Below are 16,661 nucleotides of genomic sequence, written 5' to 3' on the forward strand. Positions count from 1 at the left end.
CAGTTCTCAGTGTACTGTTGTTCTGACTCTGCCTATCTTTCTGATTATGAAGCTCATATCTTGTTGGAAGGTCACTCTAAGACAAGAATGAAATACCTATATTACCATTTTCATTTAAGAGTGTGCTACAAAGGCCTAAGATGGTCTAGAGAGGTATTCTGTAGTATGCTACTTTTAAGTACAGCTAAATTCATCATTTAATAAATGAATAGGGCACATTAATAAATGTCATTCCTTAATCCAGCAGTCTCCAGCCTTTCTTGAACCAAGGACTGGTTTCATGTAAGACAATTTTCCATGGGCCGGCCATTGCGCATGCACAAAAATAAAGCATAATAAAGTGCATAATAAATATAACTTACCATTACGGAGAATCAGTGGGAGTTCTGAGCTTGTTTCCCCTGCAATGAGATGATCCCGTCTAGGGATGATAGGAGACAATGACACCAAATACTCCATAATTTTGTTTTGTTTGCTGTCATTGCAGAAAACCCAGCTTCACAAAGATAAGAGTTGGAAATGGAAGCAGAGTTTTCAGTGCTTATTCAAGCAACTTTCTAAGTTTATAAGAGCAATATTTAAAATCTGTCTCTGTTATTTGTGGATCTGTCCAGATTTATTGTGCGAGAGGCTGAGACAACCTAATGGAAACCTTTTTCTGAATCTAGCAACTTACTAAGCTTATAAGAGCAATATTTAAAATCTGTCCCTATTATTTGTGGCTCTGTCCAGATTTATTGTGGGAGAGGTTGAGAGGTATGGTCGAGAGGTACGCAAATCTCTTAATATTTGATGCTGCTGCTGCCAGGGATCACTCTCACTCTTCACTCTATCTCTCTCATAGGTTCATAGGTAGGTACTAGGCTATCTTCCCTAGGGCATTTATAAGCCTAGCCAGGATGCGTTGGCTTTCGCCACCCTTTTAGACTAGATTCCTGAGCCTCTGTCCAGCAGGGCCATAGAAGTGATCCCAGGAGTAAATTTACAGTTTCCCATCCACTCATCGAGATTTCTCTTGAAGAGGGTCAGCGAGGGGCTCTGCCTAACATGGACTGGGATTCTATTCCAGAGCGAGGGAAGCCTCTGGGATATGAATCTATCCATCCAGCATGTCCTATTTATTGTTGTGCTGAGGTTTAAATCCCTGGAGCATGTAGCTCTAATGATTTGGCTTTCTTGAGGTGGAGCATGTCCATCAATTCCGGGTTAGACATGACCTTGTACGTCAGGCAGAGATCGCCTCTGAGTAGGCGGTAGGCAACTGAGTAGAGCTGGAGTTTCTTTAGTGGAGCTGCATAGGGCATCTGTTTGAGGCCCATGATCCTCTTGGTGAGGTGCTTTTGAGGTCTCTCCAGCTGTTGCAGGTGTCGGGTAAGATACATCCCAAATGGGGCATTGTACTCAATTAAGGGCCTGATGAGCGATGAGTAGAGGGGCACAATGACCTCTCTTGGTCTAGATTTGAACCCTTTTGTGATTAGGTGAGCTATATAGAAGGTTTTTCTAACCACTTTGGCAATGTCTCTCATGCACACACACACACACACACACACACACACACACACACACACACACACACACACACACACACACACACACACACACACACACACACACACACACACACACACACACACACACACACACACACACACACACACACACACACACACACACACACACACACACACACACACACAGAGTCTGTTCTGCTTTCATGCACACAGTCACTCACACATGCAGATAGAAACATACATACACACACACCTTTTAGTTTAATTTATTTTTATTTTACACTCTCTAAACAGCAAAAGTGCTGCTTAGCGAGTGTAAAATAACACTTCAATCAATCTCACTGTTCACTCTCTGTCATACACACATACACAGTCTCTTCTGCTTTCACACACACATACATTCTGCTTTCATGCATGCATTCACTCACACATGTAGACAGAAACATAAACATTTCACTCCCTGCTAAAAAATTTCTGTGTGGCCCGGTATCAAATGATCGACAGCCTGGTGGTTGGGGACCGTTGCCTTAATCTATAACTTACTGTGTACAGAAATTAAAAGAGACAAAAGTTCAGTATGGTTACATAGAGAAATAAAGCCCTGACTACAACCAGGTGACCTGAGTTTCATTGGTAACCATTTGAAATGTCAGTACACACTAGAGTGTGTCCCAAAATATGGAGACTGAATGTTTGAAAGAATGGACTTACATACATTAAGTCCAAGATTCCATTTCTCAGAATATTTCCTTTTCTCAGAGAATTGGTGATCTCGGAGTTGGTATATAAAAGTTCGGGTGGTGCAGGGGGCTTAACCTCCTACATGGGGGGGGCTTGTCCCCCCGGGAAAAGAAGTTTTAAGGAGAAGAGCGATCTTTGAGATTCTCTGTACTCCTGTGTTTTCAGTCTTTTTTTTTTTCAGTATCTTGGCAGTCAGCATTTCAAGTGCTGACATTTCAACAGGGAGCCAGGTTCATCTAGTAACCTGGGTTTCTTTTAGAACTGCCATACCTCTCAGCTATCCAGATTTTTGCAGAATATCCACATTTTTGTCTTATATTTTTTGTCTGTTCATCATAAAATGTGTGGTTTTCTGGCAAATCATTGAGGATTAAAATCACTAAATAATGACATACATTTGAAATTCAAGTTTCATATCTTCAGAAAATGCATGTCAATACAAATCCTGCTATTCTAGCAACTTTCTAAGTTTCTAAGAGGAATATTTAAAATCTGTCCCTGTTTTTGGGCTTTTGTCTCCCCATTATTTTAGGCATTTTCTAGATTTCTTGTGCTAAGAGGCTGAGATGTATAAGAACTGGTATAGTGGAGAAGAGTATGAGAGGGCAGACCAAGATCATCTAATGCCACAAATCCCATGATGAGGTGCAATGATGTCTAGGCTGGCCATGGAGCAAGCATTTGGCCACCAAGTTATGAATGCAGTAGCCCTCATCACAGGTACACAGGAGCATGCAATCACTGAGGGGCATTGAGGTTCCTGCAGAGGCACAGGTCTCTTGTATCCCCAAAAGAGGGGTAAGTACTTATGCCATATACATTCTTTGCTTGGATGCTTTTAAGGGCATAAAGCACAGTCATGACTAACTGAGTTACTGCCCCTCAGGACGGCTCTGGCCCTCAAACAGGGAATACTCAATAAAGAATAAAAAAATGGGCTTGAGTTCTATCAGAGGATACTTCTTGGTTGACAAGCATGGTGGTAAACAAGACCTACAGTAATTAAATAATTAAAAAGACATAAAATGCCTTTGCATTAATTTCACTGGAGTGCATCTTATTGTTTTTCACTCCATAAATGTCATGCTGTGAGTGGAGCATATCCTTTATTCATAAATAGCAACTATAAGTGACAGTGCCTTTTTAAACATAAAGAAATGCTAATGGAGCTGTATTAAAAGGACACCAAGGCTTTTGTCACTTCTAACTACATTTAATGCATTTTTTATTTGAAAGTGTGACAGATTAATTTAAATGAACTACTAATTAAGTATATCTAACAACAGTTTAAAGTATTCTTCCACAGTTTAAAGTATTCTTCCACTGACATCTGGGTGCTCAGTTGCACAACACAAAGAATCTGTGAAAGGCACTTTTAATTTAAAACTACCATTAACAGACCTGGAGAACTATTAGTTTTAGAGAAGCTTTTTTGCTTTATGTATTTTGTATCAAACTTAATGTGGTAAAATTCCATTACAAAATTACATGTTTCAAAAGTTTTAATAAAACAAACTCCATGGCAAGACAGCAGTGCAGTAATATATAGAGAGGTCACTCCATGATTTACAACTTTATAGAACATTCAGTGAACATATTGCAGTTAGAAAGGAAGTCAGGTTAGTTTGAGCTGGATTCCAATCACATGCACTTGCACAGGTCTGAACATTATCTACCAGTTAGTGGCATAAACATTTAAAGACACAGGCTGCTACATTCAGCCTCCTATAAAAATAACTCCCCATGTAAACTATAATTTTAGTATAGAAAAGTATTTGGTCCATCACTACTACTGTGTACATAGAACTTTAAGCATTTTCACTATGCATCATTTATAAGCAACAAGACAGTAACTTACAATGTTAAGGTTTCAGGTTCACCTTCTAAGAAGATCGATGGAAAAAGCAATGCCTTCAATGAAAACTGAACACACCATTTCTGTTTCTCACAGTAAACCTTTCACAATTATCCATTATAGAGCTTTAGATGGGCAGGGATGCACTTTCCATATAGGTAATATCTAAGTGGGTAGCAACAGTAACAGGCAAATCTGAAGTTTCTGAACTACATTGATCTTTGTTTTTTTTAGGTTCACAGGCTGATATCATCTATGTAAACATAGTTCTGATTTGACTAACATTCCTCCACATGAATGAATCATGACCTCTGACTTTTGCATATGGCACAGGTCCTAAACAACTCTCAGTGACTCCAGAAATCCATTTAGGACCATCACTGTAATTATTTTCATGAATTTCTTCTCCAGGTGCAAAATTTCTCATATTTGTGTGTTTATCAAATTTTATTTTTTGACCAGTGTTTTTCTGGATTTTTGCTTTCAGATTTGATAAAATCAAATCAAATGTGTATCTCAGTCTTCTGAATATGCTTCTGCTGAAGCCAAACCCAATATTATCAAGAGGTAATTCTGCAGATAATTTAAACCATGACATTTTGTCTCCATAGTCTCACCTGTCAATTTCTTTATTCTTTTATTGAAAATCAAAATAGTACTCTCTGCCAGACTGTTATATGAATCACCAAGTGAGACAGTAGTTGTGATGACCCTGCTCTGGGCCAGCAATCAAGGAGCCTTAATCCTCACCACTGACACTGGAGAGGCAAATTTACTTGGAACAAAAATAGATACACACAGTATTTTCAGATGCAGTTGTCTGCACCAAGCACAACTTCCCTTAAGAGCACACAGGAAACACACTCAGTCCTGGGGCTCGTTTTCCCTCTCTCTCTCCATCTCTCTCTCTCTCTCTCTCTCTCTCTCTCTCTCCAGGCCCCCAGTAAGACTCGCCACTGGCACAGCTCTAGAGCTGAGTCCTCAGCAGAGTGTTCCCAGCCAAGTCCTCCACTACCTTCTCTGTGAAGCCAGTGCTGTGTGTCCTTACCCCAAGTAACTGACATACACACTCTTTGAGATTTGATTTTCACACTCACACACACACACACACACACACACACACACACACACACACACACACACACACACACACCTGGGAAAGGTACCATTGCCCAGACAATAAGGTAGTTATACTGTCACCAGCCAACTACTCTAAGGCTCCTACAAGGGTAGTCAATTATGTTTGTTTGTTTGTCTTTCAGCTTTTCCCAGTTAGGGGTCACCACAGCGGAACTTCTGTCCGCTAATGATTGGCAGTTTTTTTTTATGGTGTCGAGTTGCCAGCCCGACGCCCAACCTTCAACGAAGGCATGCCCATTCAATGCATGTCTTTCGAACGCCCACTCAACCGTGGGGAGGACATGCAGACTCCACACAGAAGGCACTCCCAACCCAAGCCGAGAATCGAACGGGAGAACCCCTTGCTGTGGGGCAACAATGCTACCACTGCACCACCGCAGAAGTCACTCAAGGGTAGTCAATTATACTGAGTAAAATTAATACTAATACAAATGGAAATTATACTGAGTAAAATTAATACTAATACAAATGGTAGTGTTTCATCAATGCAGCAAGGCTTTCAGGAAACTAATACAAATGGTAGTGTTTGACCAAAGCAGCAAGGCTTTCAGGAACAGCCACAGTGTCACCAAATAAATATAAGTACTCTCAAAGGTTAAAATATTTTCTAAAAGACCAGCCACAATGAAAAGTTTAAATATATTTAATATTAACTAATTAAAAGAACATAAAGATACTGAATATCTATTTACAATAAACACAAGAGTTTCAGCACAGGAAATATTAAAAATAACATAGATGGATAGATTCACACAAATACAGAAAAAACAGTACTTAACTAATCTCAATATTTTCCAAACTGATCGAAAGAATTACCCTTTCCTGGTTACTTACTAAAGCAAGGCAAGATGAAGTTGGTGTAGGTGAGTGGTCTTCCTTCCTGGTCACGTTTCAAAAACAGACTGCCCTATGAATTCTGTCGCATATAGTATTAAAACATCATTGTAAGTACTGGATTACAGAATGACATTGCATACATCTGGCCATCTAACTTCTGGTTCCCACACTACCTCCTTTACTATAAACTGAACCAGAATTTAGCACATATCTGTTACCATATACACATGTAGAGCTTTGCTGAGATGTGTTATAGCATTTGAAAGGTATAAAACCATTTCAAACCTTCCACCATTCCAGTGTAGCAATTAGTTCTTCCCTAAGGGCAATACAATTGGATTCCTAGTTTTCACAGACATTTCATCTCTGGCTGCAGTCAAAACTGTAAGATACAATCCTTAAGGCCTAAAGCAGGTCATTTAATTTTAGACTATTTTTCAAAGTTAGCTGGACTGAAATTAACCTCTTCTCCTCCACTATCCCCTGTTACAATAAATTCATTTCAACAGTTACAATACAGTCTGACATACAGGTGTATTTCTTTTCTGTCCAGCAGGACCCACTGTTGGTACATTTTTAACACAAACAGCTTTACAAATACATTTTCAACACAAGCACCTGTACAAAATCATCACTTTGATATACAAAGGAAATATAAATCTTTATAAAACTCCAGCTTGCTATGCTGGCATATGTTACACATCCACTGCCCTGCTTCTCCTGGGATAGCTGGCAATACCTCACATTGTCACATCTCTCCCCCTTTGAAGACTCAAGCGAGTTTCTCAAGTGACCCTGGAGAAATGTTGCTTAAGAGGAATGAGTCTGGGAATGCATTATCCCATGCCCTGTGTTGAGAACCCATCTGTATTGCTCCACCTTAATAACTTGGCATTTTGCTGGCTGGCTCGATGTAGCCATAGATCCCCTTCAGACTGTTTCTGCCACCCACTGCAAATACTCAGCACCAGGGCCTCCCTATCATGTTAAGGCTTCATCATGTTTACATGGTAAAATCTGTGCCCCTGCCTCCTGCCTAGCAGGTTTACCATGTAGTTAACATCACTGAGCTTCCTTACCACTTTAAAGGGTCTCTCCCAAGTTGCATGCAGCTTATTGTGTCTGACAGGAATGAGCACCACAACCTGCTGTCCCACAGCATACTCTCAGGCTCGAGTATTCCTGTCATACCTACCAGACCTTTTTCTGCTGTTGGGCTCCTGTCAGGTTTTCCTGGGCCAAGCCCATGAGCTGCCTAAGCCTTGTCCTGAGGTTAAGAAGATATGCCACGGCAGACTCCTACTGGGATTCACACTCACCATCCCACTCATCACAAATTAAATCTAAAGGTCCCTCACACTACGCCCATGCTGCAACTCAAAGGGTGAAAAACCTGTGTATTCCAGGGGTACCTCTCTGTATGCAAACAACAGATGGGGCAAATATTTGTCACACTCTCTCTCTTAAACTGCTCTGCAAATGCCTGTAGCATGGTCTTTTGTGTAGAGTTTAACCTCTCCACAAGACCATTAGTCTGGGAGTTGGTAGGGGTGGTCTTTAGGTGCTTCACCCCACAGCACTACCACAGACAAGCCAGCAGGTTTGACATTAAATTGGCACCTCTGTCAGTCAGCATTTTTCTCATGAAACCTACCCTGCTGAAAATTGTAAGCAAAGCATTTGCCACCTTCTCTACCTCGATGGAGGACAGATCTACCACCTCAGGGTATCTACTAACAAAATCTACTACCAACAGGATATACTTCTTCCCTGTGGAACTTGGTGTACTCAGAGGCCCCTCAATATCCATAACTACCCTCTGAAATGGCTCTTCAATCACAGGCAAAGGCATCAAAGGAGCTCTGACCTTGTCTCCTGCCTTGCCTACCTTTTGGCACTGCTCACAGATCCTGCAATACCCTGGTACCCTGTTACATTCCTTGCAATCCCAGGCCAATAAAAGTTCTGCATAATCCATCTCTTGGTATGCTTTATGCTCATATGACCTGCAAAAGGAATGTCATGGGCTATGGCTAGAATTGAGAGATGGTAGGATCTAGGCACTACCAACTGTTGTACTAACTCACCCTCTATCCCACCCTCAGGTGTCCACTCTCTATACAGTAACCCTTTGTTCCAGTATACAGACTCCCCTTTTCTTTGAGAATCAGGTACCTCCCTAGCTATCTCCCTCAAGACTCTCAGTGTAAGGTCTGAGAGTTGAGCCTGTCTCAACTCTATCTTTGTAATTCTTCCAAGCTCCACTTCCACAGGGTCTAGTATCCTCTGACAGCAGTTCCTCGCTGTCAGCCTGGGTACTGCCACTCACCTCTGCCCTTTCAGTCTCTCTCTCTGTCCAAGGGAACATCAGTACCTACCAGCAGCTGTGGCTCATCTTCAGGCTCACTGTTACAGGGTATCCCCCTCCCTGATATAGCCACCGCAGCAGCCTTAGCTTCAGGTGTGAGGTCTGTCTGGGTCTTCTGCAGGCTACCAGTCCCACGTGCCTGTCTCCAAGCCTGACTGCATGTAACTGCATGCACACAAGGTACTGCATTATCAAAATCATCCCCTATCAATACATCTGTAGGGATATCCTCAAACACATCTACTTGCTTGCATCCTTTTCCACCCTCCCAGTCAAGGTGAACCCTGGACAAAGGCATTTGGAATGAGGTCCTTCCGAAAGCTCTAACTGGAGTGGACTACTCCTGCAAGTACTGCTCCTCTTTAACCAATACAGGATTTACAATGGTTATGTCAGAGGCTGTGTCTCTCTCTTAGCAGTGCCCTGTTTTCCATCCACTAAAATTGGATATAAACTCTGATGAAAGTTTGGTAACCCTGTTGTCTCCAGAAACTTACCACTGGCATACTGTTATTCCACTTGCTGGCTCCCCCACCCTTTGTTCCCCAAATTGCCTCCATGGACATCTATATGAAAGATGGCCCCATTGATTTCATTTAAAATATTTAACCCTTGATCTTGGCCATGTACCTGAACTAGTGGCTTCCTCTGTTACTGGAGGACTCTGTTGGGGCATTTTAAACTGCCCACCATGGGTTCCCTTATATCAATGTGCAGCACTGGGTATCCCCTTCCTGTGCAGTGATGCCTTGCTTGCTAAGTAGAGATCCCTTTTTCCTCCAGCTCATCTGCAAAGTTACATTCTTGGTCTGCCAACCAGATTCGCATGTCCTCAGACAAAGTGCTAAGGGCTTGTTCCATCACCAAAAGGTCTGTTAGCCTTTCAAACTTGCACCGCACCACACTCATCACATAGTCCCTCAAAACCTACACCACCAAAACACACACATAGAAACACAAAACACACACCTACATTCACGGAAGCTCTCAATAAAAACCTGCCCAAGCATCAGGGACATCCAAAGCATAAATACAAGCAATGCTTGTGAGGAACGACGAAAACGCAATTTTTTAGTTAAGAGCGTTTATTTTTGTGGATGGAATACTGTTTGATTCTTTTGTTCAGTCATTAAACTGTGGAACCTTGCTGGTGTTTCGTGCCTTCGATTTGGTTTTTGGGATTTATAAATACAAGCAAACTACACCCCCCAACACAACCCAAATGACACATAGCCCACAAACTCAGTGTGCCACTCAACCACAGCCCATAAGGCATAACAACGTACCCAACACTCTAGTCATAGGTGACTCTATAGTCAAGCACACTGATGTTCCACTCACTAGACTAAACAAGGAGAAAGTTACTGTCAGCTGCCTGTCAGGTGCCAGGATCCGCCACATAACGCATGCACTCAGGTCACTCCACAATAAGTACAAATATGACACTGTCATTGTCCATGTTGGTGTGAATGACCTGAGACGTACCTCCCTGGACTACATGAAAAGAGACATGGAGGAGCTCTCCGATCTTGTATCCTAGGCAGGTATTACCCTAACCCTGAGTAGCATCCTGCCATCACCCAGAATGATATCACAGTACAAGGACAAAATGATTGACTTCATCAATTGGCTAAGCTTCTGGTGTCATTCTAAGGGGATCCAGTATTTGTCTGCCTGGGACGACATGATTGACAGTCCACGATGCTTTGCCAGAGATGGCCTGGACCTGTCGCCCTTAGGATTCTGGAAACTGGCTAAGACTCTTGCAACCCCTATAGTGCCTTTTTTAGGCAAGGTTCAAATGACAAATTCACCACCGTAACAGGTACAAGCAAGCAAAATCTGAGGGTAATGCTACTCAATGCTAGAAGTCTAAACCTCAAAATGCACTCACTCGAGGCACTCCTTAAAATGGAGAACATTGACATCTGTGCAGTGACAGAGACCTGGTTCAAAGCTCCAGAGAACACCCCTGCATTACCAGGCTTCAATTCATACCACACCTTTCGGCCACCTAACCCAGAAAGAAGCACTAAAGGCGGAGGCGTGTCCATATTCATTAAGGATATCCACACCTCCAGGCTAGTTGCACAGCATAATGCATCCGAGATTATCCAAGTGCAACTAACTCTGGGCAAGACCGCAATCCAAATGCCCCAGGATTCACACTCCTCATTTCTTGATACACTGGAAAGTATTAGGGTACAACCCAACACCCTAATAATGGGCGATTTCAACTACCCCACCATTAATTGGGAAAACTACTCATGTACCAACTCTTTTGCTCAACGTTTTCTAGAATTCATAAATTCCAACGCCTTGGATCAACTTATTCACACCCCCACCAGGGGCAGCAATATCCTAGACCTGGTCATTACCAACATGGGAAACCGGTGTTCCACACCAGAGGTCAATTCCTCGTTGGTCAGATCCGACCACAAGCTAATCAGCCTAGACATCCACATCCCACCCCCAGCCCCAATTAGGGAAACCATCGTAAAAGACTTCTCAAAAGCCAACTTCACACTTCTTAAGACAGAAGTGGCAAACTTCATGACACCCATGCAGACGGACAATAGAGGTATGACTGCCAAATCCTACACAAATGCACTTTATAAGCACTTACACGAGTGTATGGATCATGCTATCCCTAATAGAACCAAGATGTTATCCTCTAAAAAAAGGAAGCCAATCTGGTGGACCTCTGCCATAAACAAACTCTACAACAGAAGAAAGAAACTGTTGCAAAAAATAGTAAAATCCCATGACTGGAGGAACTCCCTGGTCAACATCAGTAAAAAGCTGAGATCCCTCATAAAATCCTCCAAAGCTAGTTACGAAAACAAAATTGCCACTGACTCTAAAGACAACCACAAAGCATTCTATAGCTATGTCAAGAATCTAAATGGGAACACTCAGATCTGCTCTGAGTTACAGCATAATGGCACTAAATATACAGAACCAACTGATATTGCCAACATCCTAGCAGATAGGTTCAGTGCTAACTTTACCCCCCTCTCACCCCCTAGTGGGCCCATCTCTATACCTGAAGAATGCAAAGTTCCTATAATCACAGCTGCACAGGTAAAAAAACACACTCTCCAAAGCCAAGAACACAGCATCCATGGGACCTGACAATATCCCAGGCTGCGTTCTACACGAACTACAGAATGAACTGGCACCCTACCTAAGTACCATGTTCAATCATAGCCTCACCTCAGGCTTTGTACCCACTGAATGGCGCACCGCGACAGTTATCCCACTCCACAAAGGGGGAGCCACGACGGACCCTGGGAACTACCACCCCATTAGCCTGACGAGCCTGGTCTGCAAGGCCATGGAATGTATCATCATGGAACTCATAAACAAAGACATTGGTAATCTCCAAACTCTGGACCCTACACAGTTTGGATTTGTAAAAGGCAGATCATGTCTCCTAAACCTGACTGACTTCTTTGAAGCAGTCACCAAAGCCATAGATCAGGGTAAAATGGTTCACACAGCTTATCTAGATCTCGCCAAGGCTTTCAACACCATCCCCCACTCTGGAATTATAGATAAGCTCACTAAACTACTAAACTGGGTATAAATCCCTATGTCACAAGATGGGTTGCCAACTGGCTCATGGACAGAACCCACACTGTGAAAGTAGCGGATTCCAAATCCAACATCAGACCAGTGACAAGTGGAGTACCACAGGGTTCAGTCCTGGGTCCTCTCCTGTTTGGTATCTACTTCTCTGAAGTGCAGGCCAACACAGAAGGTCTTTGGCTAACAAAATTTGCAGATGACTGCAAACTAGGAGCCATAATCGAAACTCCTAACGATGTGGACAAACTACAAAAGGGCCTCAATGAGACAGATACCCGGTGTCAAAGCCATGGCCTGAAGCTCAATGCCAAAAAGTGTATTGTCACCCCCTTTGGTAAAAACTCTGTACCCATGAACTACCACATTGCTGGTAGTCTACTTAATGCCGAAAATGTGATAAGAGACCTTGGGACACAGGTGGACAGTAGTCTCTCCTTTGATAATCACATCGCCACAGTGGTCAGGAAATCCTTCTACGTCGCTCATCTCATCACAAAAGGATTCTCATCCAGAAAAAAAGAGGTCATTGTTCCCCTCTACTCATCACTCATTAGACCCATTATAGAGTACAACGCCCCTTTTGGTATGTACCTCACAAGACATCTACAACAACTGGAAAGACCACAGAAATACCTCACAAAGAGGATTACTGGCCTCAAACATATGCCCTATGCAGACCGTCTCAAAAAACTACAGCTTTACTCCATCGCATATCGCCTACTCAGGGGCGATCTCTGCCTAACTGTTAGAAAAATATGTATTTATGTGTGTATGCTTAATGCTAATTAATAATCAAAAGAATTAACATGTTTTTCATTCTATTTTACATGCACTGTGTTATATATAAATTGAGTTTCATATGAGACTGAAAAAGATGCTTTTTGAAAACTGCAGTATGCTTTCTGAAACTTGCAAGATGCCCTCTGACCTAGCAATTGCTAGCACAGCAATATTCATGTTTATGCCTTTTGGAAATGTACTTGAGAAGCAGGTGCTTATCTGCTAGGTCAGGAACGAATGAATGAACAATACTATATTCTGTAAATGTCATGATTTTAAACAATCAGCTCTGTTCGAAGCATGAGAACATGTGCAGCTGTAGAAGCTTAGAGATAAAGTAGACAAAGGATTATTAGAGAAATGAACTGTTAGCATTGTGCTTGAATTAGCCATAGTACCTTGAATGGTAACATAACATGTATCTAACTGGTAGTAATCAAGGCCATGTTGTTTTCCTCAGGAAGTTTCTCACAAAAATTGTTAAATCAGCAGAAATTCATGGGAATGATGGTCAACAAATGATGATGAAAAGGCTGGTAATCTGTTACATCAGCTTGGTAGGCCATGTCTAGTTAGAGAATGTATAAAAATGAAAGTATTTCCTGTTTCTAGTGAGACAAACTCTGTAATAGCACGTTTTTGTCTCCTTGCTGCAAGATTAAAGTGCCTTAACCTGAACCTACCGTGTTTTGATCATTTTTAAAGTATATTTTTCCTTTGACAGTTTGGTCCTTTGGACCGGAAAGTACCTCTCACTCTAAACCTAGGTCAGAATTGGGCCCGGTGGCATGCATCCGTACGGAGAAGAGGCCAAATCGGCTCTTCTGTTTTGAAAGACCTCCGACTGAATTGTCGTTTGAAAGAGGCCAGCCACTGTTTCTGATCTGGGATTGGAGGACGAGTCAACGATCCGGTGGATCAACTCACGGAGGGTCAGGTAAGGAGGAATTACCTTATTTCTGTTTTAAGATCAGGGACTAGTTGCAAAACTGTTTTTGTCAGGAAGATTTGCATGAGCAGATCAGGGACAAAAAAGGTTACTGTCTTGTCATAGATCAGGGAAACAGAATAGGTAGACAGTTATTCGAGATAAACTGTGAAAAGGTGTAGAACAGTGGTACCATGTGATAAGAAGGGTTACGTAATAATTTACAGCTTAGCTAAGGCAACATGGGAAATCAGTGCACGAAAAGTTCCCGAGACCCGCCCCTAACTGAAGACGCGAAATATATGCAATTACAGCGTGCCGACAATGTTAAATATTATACAAAATGGGTTGATAAGTATAAATTCGATGGGAATTTAGATAAACTTGCACTTATTAAACTTGTCAGGCAACTTAAAACAGACGCAAAAGGTCAATTAAAAAAGCAACGACAATTAGGAGTTCCCCAGGCACATAGGTGGGTTGAGGAAGCAAATCGCAGGGAACAAAAGATTAAAAATTCAAAAATGATGTTCTTAGACAAAGAAGATAATAACTTGGTAATAGCAACGGCCCCTCCTTTGCCCCCTCCGCTTCCCTTACCAGAATATGAAGCGAGTGGACAAGCTGATCCACCTCCGCTATACCCAGCTGTTTCTACAGCATCAAAACCGTTCATCAGGGATCCTATCGAGACAAGGTCTCGAACACGCAACTTGAGAAGGGAGATTGAACTATATGAAATAAATAGAAAATCACGAGCTATGAGTGAGGAAGAGATATGTCCACTCATAGAAGTACCAAATCCTCAGGCAGGACAGGCAGGACAGGATCCGACTCTTTTAGTTTATAGACCGTGGATGCCGGAGGATGTCCGGAAAGCCACGGAGGGAATTCCCCATCCGAAAGTGAATTTTAGAAAATTTTTAGAAGACTTACAGGGTATGAGATTAAGTTACCATTTGAACGGAGAAGAAGTAGAAAAAGTAGTTAGGCAAATTGTAGGTCCAGATTGGCACATGATCAGTGGCGACTGGAATCCCCGTGACTTAGAGCTTAGACCACTCCCACATACTAACGCAGCATTAGATGGCAGAGTAAAGGGTCTGACAGACCGAATCTCTGAAAAATGGAAGCCTAGGGCTGATTGGACTTGCGTTAATCAGTGCATTCAACAAGAAGGTGAAATGGTTGATAGATATTATGCTAGATTATTAGAGTGTTTTAATAACCACTGCGGAATGCAGATACCAGAAAATCAGACACATGATTCCCCTTATGAGCAGCAGCTCAAGAATGCATTCTTGAAAGGTAGTATAACTCCCATTAGCAGCTTTATTACGAAGCACATGGTAGATCATCGTATGAGTAGATTACAGCCATTACTTGAATATGCAAGACATGCAGAAAGACATTTTAATAGTAAAAGGAAAAAGAAAACCCAAGTATTTTCAGCAGAAGATAGGTCAGAAGTTTTTGTAGTACAAACTGGAAGAAAGGGTAAGAAAAATACCCAGGGAAATAAACAATCTGATAAGCAATCAGAGGATTTTGAAGAAAGAAAGAAAAGGGGTGAATGTTTTAAATGCGGGAAAAAGGGACATTTAGCAAGGGATTGCAGGCTAAATAAGAAGGTGACTACAGAAAATAAGGAGGATGAGGAATGACTATATGATAGTCAGGAATCATTGAATGAGAATGAACGGGAAAAGACAAGTGCAAATGTGATAGCAAGGGTAGAGGACGTGACAGAAGGGGTAGAGGATGTACATGAATTTGTAGATGTTGAAGAAAATGAAATTTTAGACTTAGCATTATTGAGCCTAGAGCTCTACTTAGCAGACACAAAACCGGAAGTGACGCTTCTAGTAGAGGGGAGGGAAGTCAAATTTTTGTGTGACTCAGGGGTTTCATGGACCCTGTTACATCCTTCCAAATTACCAGAAGATTCAGAATCACCAGATTATATACTAGTAAAAGCAGCTAATGGACAGCTGTATCGGGAGCCACTCTCCCATGACATAGCAATAACAGACCCCGTTTCAAGAATGACCCAGAAAAGTAAAACTGCGGTTTCTGCAAAATGCCCAGTAAATCTTTTGGGTAGAGACTTAATGCAGATATTTGGCATAGCCGTAGTTCCAACCATGCCGGGTATGGAGGCACAGCGACAAATGGATACTTTTGTAGTGCGACCGGAGGATGAGACATATTATTGGTACAGCCAGGACTTGGTTACGACTGGTCCAGGGGCAGTAAGCGAAGAACTGATGAACGTAGCCATCAGTAAATCCCCCTCCCTCGACATTGGCAAACAACATTTGTTGCATTGTACTCTATATTACTGTAATAGACCAGGACCTGATAAAGAATACGAACAGGAATTGTTTCAAAACCATGCAAACAAGCTAGTGTTATGAAACTTGTACTGGGACACAGAAGGAAACAGTGTAATAAGCTGTTCATTGCCCCAGGAATTTTTAGCACTTTATAAATCTAATCGATTGCCACATGTTAGCTTAACTAAGAATAGAAGTTTGAAATGGGCAGACTTGGGAGAAAAAGTCACAAGGTGGGAAAAGCAGACAGAATTAGAACTCTCCAAACAAGGAGTACAGAAGCAGAAATTGAATTGGATAAACAGACACACCCAGCTGTGCACTCACAGGCTAGTGAGAATAGCTGAGTATTACTCTTATTGGAGGAAGAGGAAAAAGCCTTGCAAAACATACCAGAGACTCTCTGGTCAACAGGGAAATCAGATGTAGGGCTTATTCGAACAGCAGGACCAGTTACTATTATGCCAAAATCAGCATTTAGACCTCAGAAAAGACAGTATCCCTTGAGAAAGGATGCAGAGATAGGGATCAAACCTATAATAGCAGCCTTACTTAAGGAAGGAGTCTTAAT

The sequence above is a fragment of the Protopterus annectens genome, chromosome 11.part0 (genome assembly GCF_019279795.1).
Source record: "Protopterus annectens isolate FY-2018-M chromosome 11.part0, PAN1.0, whole genome shotgun sequence".
NCBI classification, from domain to species: Eukaryota; Metazoa; Chordata; order Ceratodontiformes; family Protopteridae; genus Protopterus; species Protopterus annectens.